This window comes from Humulus lupulus, chromosome 2 (genome assembly GCF_963169125.1).
Source record: "Humulus lupulus chromosome 2, drHumLupu1.1, whole genome shotgun sequence".
NCBI lineage: Eukaryota > Viridiplantae > Streptophyta > Magnoliopsida > Rosales > Cannabaceae > Humulus > Humulus lupulus.
In genome coordinates this window covers 193601670-193609226 of record NC_084794.1, presented here as the reverse complement: position 1 = coordinate 193609226, position 7557 = coordinate 193601670, and positions in this window count along the sequence as shown.

Sequence of the window (7557 nt, the reverse complement as noted above, 5' to 3'; positions counted from 1 at the left end):
AATATTTGAACAAAAAATTGGCACTACATCGCTGAGACTGGGCGCTATAGCCGTGTGTCGCTGATCGTACGACGTCAAGAGTAGCGTCAAGCGCTATTGTGCCGCTTGCACAGTTTCCAAAACATATATATTTTGACCACTTAAGTGGTCAGGTGAGTGGCACATGACCTCGAACTCAGCCATTCCCAACTTAAAACACCCAGATTTTAACACACAAACACAAACCCGAATACATTTAAACCACCAAACCTATCAAAGTTCTTCCTTTCATCCTCTTCCAATCCAAGCGGCAACCACTCTTTGTCAGATTTCTTCTCCTTTCTAGCGTGATTCACGACATTCATACAATATTTGATGAGATTCTAGAAGGTACTTGATCATTTTCATTTATTTTCATAGCATTTTATTTAAAGTTTAATGATTTTAAGGGTTTTGATGTGAAGTGAAGAAGTGTTCCTTTTAATTTGAAATTTTTTGGGATTGTGGCTTTTCGAGACTTTTATACTGCAAATATACTTGATTTTAAGTTTGGAGGAAAATTTGATGAGGTTTTGAGTGTGATTTGGATAGTGGTTAACTTTGCACACCAAGTGTTTGATTAAATGTCACAATGAAGTTCTATGGTGATTTTTGAAGTGGGAGTTCATTGTAAATTGATTATTGGTGTGGATTAAGTGTGGTGTGGGAGTGTTGCAATCGTTGGTGGAGTTTTGGGTGACTAATTCGATTTGCTTGGGAACTTTTTCTAAAGTGCTATTATGGCTCCAAGACCAAAGAGGAAGAATTTTGTGTCATCACAAGTCACTATAAATCATACCTTTATCAATACTGCGGAAAAAACAAGGTTTGGTGAATGGACTGCTAATAATAAGAGTTTGATTGTTGAATCTTATTTTTGTCCAAGTGTAGAAGATTGTTCTTTGCTAGCCATGGTTGTGGAACTACATTGGCAACGTTTATGTGAACCGGCGATGAGAGCTAATGCTAGTGTTATGAGGGAGTTTTATGCCAATGCTTATTTTGGCCATCCTGACGATGCAATGTTAGTGAGAGGAAAGTTAGTCAAGTTCTCTTTAGAGGTGATTAATGAATTTTATGAGCTTTCAAACTTTGAAGATGATGACTACCACGTTGGTCTTGAGAACAAGAATTATAAGGACATGCTTCAAGATATGACCAAGCCTGGTACATGTTATTCTATGGGGGTAGATATGGTTACCCCAAGGCATATTGGGAATACTAGTTTGAGTTATTTGGGCAAGATGTGGAACAGATTTATGATCAATAACTTGTTGCCTTCTTCGCAACAAGGGGAGGTAAACATTGATAGATTATATCTGCTTCATTGTATCTGCTTAGGTAAAAGTATAAATATGGGGAAATTGATTTATTCCAACATTTCTACTATAGCTCGGGGGTCAAAAACTGTTGGACATGGCCATGCTTTTCTTATCACTGGCTTGTGCTCAAAAGGTGGTGTACCTATGTCAGATCAAGATAATTGGGAGCATTCAGGGGTCCTTGATCACAACACGATCCTACATTTAAAGGATAATTATTTGGGTGAAGCTAGACCCACTAGTTTAGGTTTTGTTGTGCAGCCTTCTGAGTTTTTATCTTCGCCATCCGTTGCATAGCTGTCTTCCTCTTCACATCCTCCACGCTCTTGGTCTCACTATGCTAGACCATCCTCATCACGAGTTACTGATGACTCGAGCACCCAGTTTGGAGACTTTGAGCAGCGATTTGCATCATATGAAAGGAATAAAAAGGTGAAGATGCGACACATTGAGGAGCTGCGTCATTCAGATTAGGATCAATGTGCACGGCAATTTACTATGCACAACTTTCAGGCTGAATTTTATGCCACGTTTGCGCATCATTTGAGATACAATGAATATCCCCATTTTCCTGAGGAGCTTAGGAGACCATACTAGCCTCCCACTGGTTACGATGGTGATCCACCCGCTACTGATGGCGGTAACACGGCTATGGAACCTTAGTCCTAGTTGCTCTGGTTTGTTTTCTATCTTTTAATTTTATTGCCTAGTGGGGACATTATTTATTTTAAGTTTGGGGGAAGACAATTTTTACGTTTTTTTTTCTTCGTTTTTTGTTCTTTTAGTTTTTATGGGTAGTTTAGTTTTTTTTAATTATTGGATGACTATATTATTAATGTTGACCTTATGACCTATGGGCTTCGATGATGAACTAATGCTAAACTCTTTTATTTTATTCGGTATGTATGGATAACTTGTGGATTGTGTGCTTAACCTTTTATGCTTACTTTTGGTATTGTTATATGTGTATATGTGGCTCTACTTGTTCTATACATATTATGATTTCGTATGTATATGAATACTTGGTTTGAATTGGTGATATTGAGATAACTAGAACTTGTGTAATTGATTTGTTGAGGCGAAATTATAAATCTTTGTTGGTTAGAGATGATTGAGGCAAATTTATTGAAGCGTTTGAGCTAAAAATCTAACCTTGATACATTATCCTTTGTTGGCCTACTTTGAGCTTAATTGTTCCAACTTTTGTTCTTTGCTAAATAAATACTTATTTATCCTTGATTATGAACCATGACCGTGATTAATATTTTCCTTTATCCTATTTTGCACCACAAACATAGGTTGTTTTGTAATGAGTTAAAATATGATGTAAGTGGGGTGGAGAATGTTATGAAAGTATCATTTTGGAAAAGGAATTTTTGTGTATAATAAGTTATGATCCATTTGTTTTATGTTGAAATTTTTTCTTGTTATGAAAAACAACAAAAAGAAAAAAAGATTCAAAAAAAGAAATTCATTATGAAAGGCAAAAGAAAAATAACAAGAAATTAAATCTTATAGGATTTTAAATTCACTTGTGCTAAAGAAAAGCATTGAATGGAAGTATTAAAAAGGATTTGGAAAGGGAGTTGTGTATTATTGAGTTTAGTTTTTTTGTGAGTTTATGGTGGGAAATTAGCCTAAATGACATTCTCATCCACCATTTACCTAAGCCGAAGGATATATGCCTATAAAGTCCTTTTGATCTACATGATTTAGATTTATATTAGTGGAGATGAATTGGTTATGCAATCTTATGGTTATCTTGAATGTTTTGTGGTATGGGAAATCTTTATGCACATGAACCATATGTTATATAGAATTTGTAGAATTGACATATACGTACTTTAATGGTAATACAATATTGGAAGTTTTAGTTTGATAGGTTTAAATTCTAATCCATTGGTTTGAAGTGCATGTTGGATAATTGAAAAAGAGTTTGGTATGTTGAGATAAATTGCCCTTGGTCTATGTTTTTTTTTAATTTGACCATTCCAATTATTTAAGTTTTTATTTGTTTAGTTTTTATTTTTATGTTTATTTTGTCTTTGCTTGAGGACACACAATAGTTCAAGTTTGGGGGTGTGATGAGTGTACATTTGTACACTCATTCGTGATCATTAATAACATGAACTATCGTGTTTTTCTTAAGATTTTTGTATAAATTTGATGTGTTCTCTGTAGTGTGCAGTGTCAAGCTTAAAATGATGATTTTATAGTGAATTTGGAGTACACTGTACATAATTAAGCAAAGTGCCAAAACCATGAAGCAACCGGGTCAAGAAACACGAAGAATCAAGAAAAGCTATATCTGGCGCAATAGCGCCATGTATGAGGCACAGTGGCGCCATTCGTGGAATCAGAATTGCTTCGCATGCAAATGACAGGACTTCCAGGAAAATAAGTATGGCGCAATTGCGCCGCATGCTAGGCGCCATAGCGCCATGCGTCTGACTTTAATTAACTTATTTTTTTAAACGAGAAGGAGAGGAAAAAATGAATTTTTTTATGTTTTGGGAAGAATAGACCTAAAGATAGACTTTTGGAGAGGATAACAGAGGCTAGACTTCATCAACATCATCATCATTCAATCTAGTTTCATTCTCTTCATCATTTTATCTAGTTTTTAATTATGAACAACTACATTGCTATTATATTTATGTTTGTAATGAAGAAATAAACTTCTTTCGTGCTAAAGTAATTGATGGATCTATTTTGATTTTGGATTAATGTTTCTTTTATTATTCATATGAAATTCTTCTTATTTGTTCATATCTTCTTGCTTTAATTTGTATCATATTAATATTTGATCACCATTGTTGTGAATTGAAATCTAGGGTTTATGCTTGAGAGAGATAGCCTTAGATTGGACTTAAGGAGATATGACATAGGGTGATTGTGAGATTCCTTGAATTCTATGAATTTATTTAAAAAGAATCAATTGCTTAATGACTTCTTTATTGATTATTAATGAATAAAGATATCATATTGATTAATTGAGATTAATTGCATGTACGCTTGAGAAAGATAGATGCATTACATTAGGGTTCTTGAGATTACAAATAAGGAGAATTAATTAGAATAATATAGAAACCGTGATTCATGATTTAAGATAGTGAAATCGTTACTTTTGTACATTCTTTTATTATAAAGTCAATTTCCAAGATTGTTTTCTTTCATTTATTCATTTACATTTCTCGTTTCATCTACTTTTCGAATTATCTAATTAAATTCGTAGACTTTGAAAGTATAGTAATTGGGGGAATTAACTATTTATTCCATGTGGGTTTGACATCCTTTGAAAAAAAATCTATATTACAATACACTATACGCTTGCAGTAGAAAAATCAGTATCACTCCTGTAAACCCATACAAGGAGGTATTGCAGGGCTTTAGGTTCCTGATGCTCAGTCTGATCTTCTCTAAGGTTGGGCGATATAGGATGTCTATAGAGCTCCCATTGTCTACCAGGACCCAATGCACCCTCATGTTAGCTAGTTGTACAGTCAGCACCAAGGGGTCGTTGTGCGGAAAATGCACACCCCGTGCGTCTTCTTCATTAAAGGTTATTGAGTCATTTTCTCCCTTAAATATTTTTTGGGGTCATTGCTCCAAACTTAAGACGCATGGAGGTTGACTTTGCCTGGCTTCCCTGGTGTCAGGGGATGAGGCCCAGACTATGATCAAGATGCTTGAGTTTATCTTAATAGATTTTCCAACCGCATATACTGCCATGCTAGGTGAACCTGTTTTGAATGACCTTGAAGCGATCACTTTTGTTTTCCATTTAGCCATGACGCTTCCCACACTGATGAGAATATGTATTGTTAGGGGAGATCAAATAGCTGCCCATGAATGCTATAACATATCAACGAAGGGAAAAACACAATCCGGGTAGCAAGCAATTGTAATTATTGAAGAATCGGAAGAGCCCCAGTTAATGGAGATTGAGGTCATCGAACTTGAAGAGATTGACTTGTGAATAAGCAAGGAAAATTCAGAGCTTCAAGCTCTGGAGGGATTGGAAGACATAATACTCGATTAGGAGGCCACTTCCAAAGTCATAAAAATTGGAAGAAATCTTGGCGCAGAACAGAAGAAAAATCTGATCGAGTTCTAAAAAAATAACCATGATGTCTTCGTGTGGTCACATTATGATATGTTTAGTTTCAGTCCCAAGGTAATAATGCATACCTTGAATATGGACATGAATATACCAGCCAAACAACAGAAAAGAAGATTGCTTGGAAATGATAGAGGAGAAGCACTAGAGGAGGAAGTAGCTCACCTCCTAAAATGAAACTTCATCAGGGAAGCTAAATATCTGACATGGATAGCTAACCCTTTTATGTTTCCTAAGCCTAATGAAAAATGGAGGACTTAATAAAGCCTGCCCAAATGACTATATTCCTTTTTCAAGAATCAATTAAATGATGCCACAATCGGTCACGAGCTCGTGCCATTCATGGACACGTACCCTCGATATAACCGGATCGTGATGAACCCTATTGACCAAGAGCACACGAGCTTCATGACCAAGCACAAGGTATATTGCTACAATGTTATGTCATTTGGGTTGAAGAATGCCGGAGCTACATACTAGAGGTTGGTGAATAAAATGTTCATTAACCAGATCGGCCGAAACATGGAAGTGTGCATTGATTACATGTTTGTCAAGTCTAAAACTGCCAATAACCATGTGACTGGCCTGGAAGAATGTTTCACCATGTTGAGAAAGTACACCATGAAGATGAACCCCAAAAAGTGCACTTTTGGAGTCTCGTCGGGGAAGATTTTAGGCTTTATTGTGAATTCAAGGGGGGATCAAAGCTAATCCAGAGAAGATCAAATCCCTGCTAGAATTTCCTTCTCCAAGATCATGTAAGGATTTCCAGAGTCTAACATGGAGGATAACAGCCTTGAATCGTTTTGTTTCGAATTCTACTGACAAGTGTCTCTCTTTTTATACTTACTAAGGGGAAACAAGAAGTTTGAATGGAACAAAGAGTATGAGCAAGATTTCCAGGATCTGAAGAAGCATCTAGATAATCTCCCTATATTATTAAAGCTCGTACATGAAGAGGCTCTATATCTCTATCTGGCTGTGACGGAGGACTCGGTCGGCGCAATTTTAGTTCAAGAGGAGGATCAATCTTAGAGACTAGTCTACTACACCAACAAATGGCTCTTGGGAGATGAAGATCGGTATAATCTGATGGAAAGGCTCACATTTTGTATAGTCATGGCCTCAAGGAAGTTGCAACCTTATTTTCAGTCCCACACAATACAAGTCTTAAATGATCGACTTCTAAGCTAGGTTTTGTAAAAGCCTGAGAAATCAAGATGGTTGTTAAAATGGGCCATTAGGCTTAGTCAATTCGAGATACTATACAAACCACGATAAACCATCAAAGAACAAGCTTTAGCTTATTTCATGGCTGAGTGCACAGGTTTTCAGGATGAACCTGTAAGGACAAGCTTTAGATGGGTCATCCAATGAGCACGGATCAGGAGCTGGAATCATGCTGATCACTCCTTAAGGACATCGCTTCCACACATCTTTAAGGTTTAGATTTAGTGCTTCAAACAACGAAGCTGAATACGAGGCCTTACTAGTAAGGATTTAAATTGCAAAGGAGCTAAAAGCTAAAGCCATCTAGTGCTACAGTGTCTCGCAGCTCGTGGTGAACCAAGAATTGGGAGAATATCAAGCTCACAAAATAAAAATGGCTGCATGCTTAGCAAGAGTCAAGGGGGAATTATTAGAGTTCGAATTTTATTCCATTAAACAAGTACTTGGCAAGAAAAATACCAATGCAGATGTAACGACCCAAAATCACTAATGTGGCTTAAGGGCCTTGATTAGTGTACCGGGAGGGCATGATTGGTTTATGTATGAATTTATTGATTTAATGCATGATTATATGATAAGCATACTTGTATGATTACATGAATGTAAATGTGGTTAAATGTTATATCTATGAGAACCACATTATTATGTGGGAAAATCTGTAGTGTGCGACTTGAGGCGATCCTAAGGAGCTAGTTAGCGGGAAGTCACAACGGGGCTTAATATTTGACTTGGGGTAAGTAAAGGGGTAATTTGGGTATTAGATGGCTATTTGGGTTATCGGGTTATGGAAATAAATATATGGAGATATATTTGAGGTTAGGAAGCTTAGGCGGGAGTTTTGGGGAATTTTACCGTTTTTCCACCGGG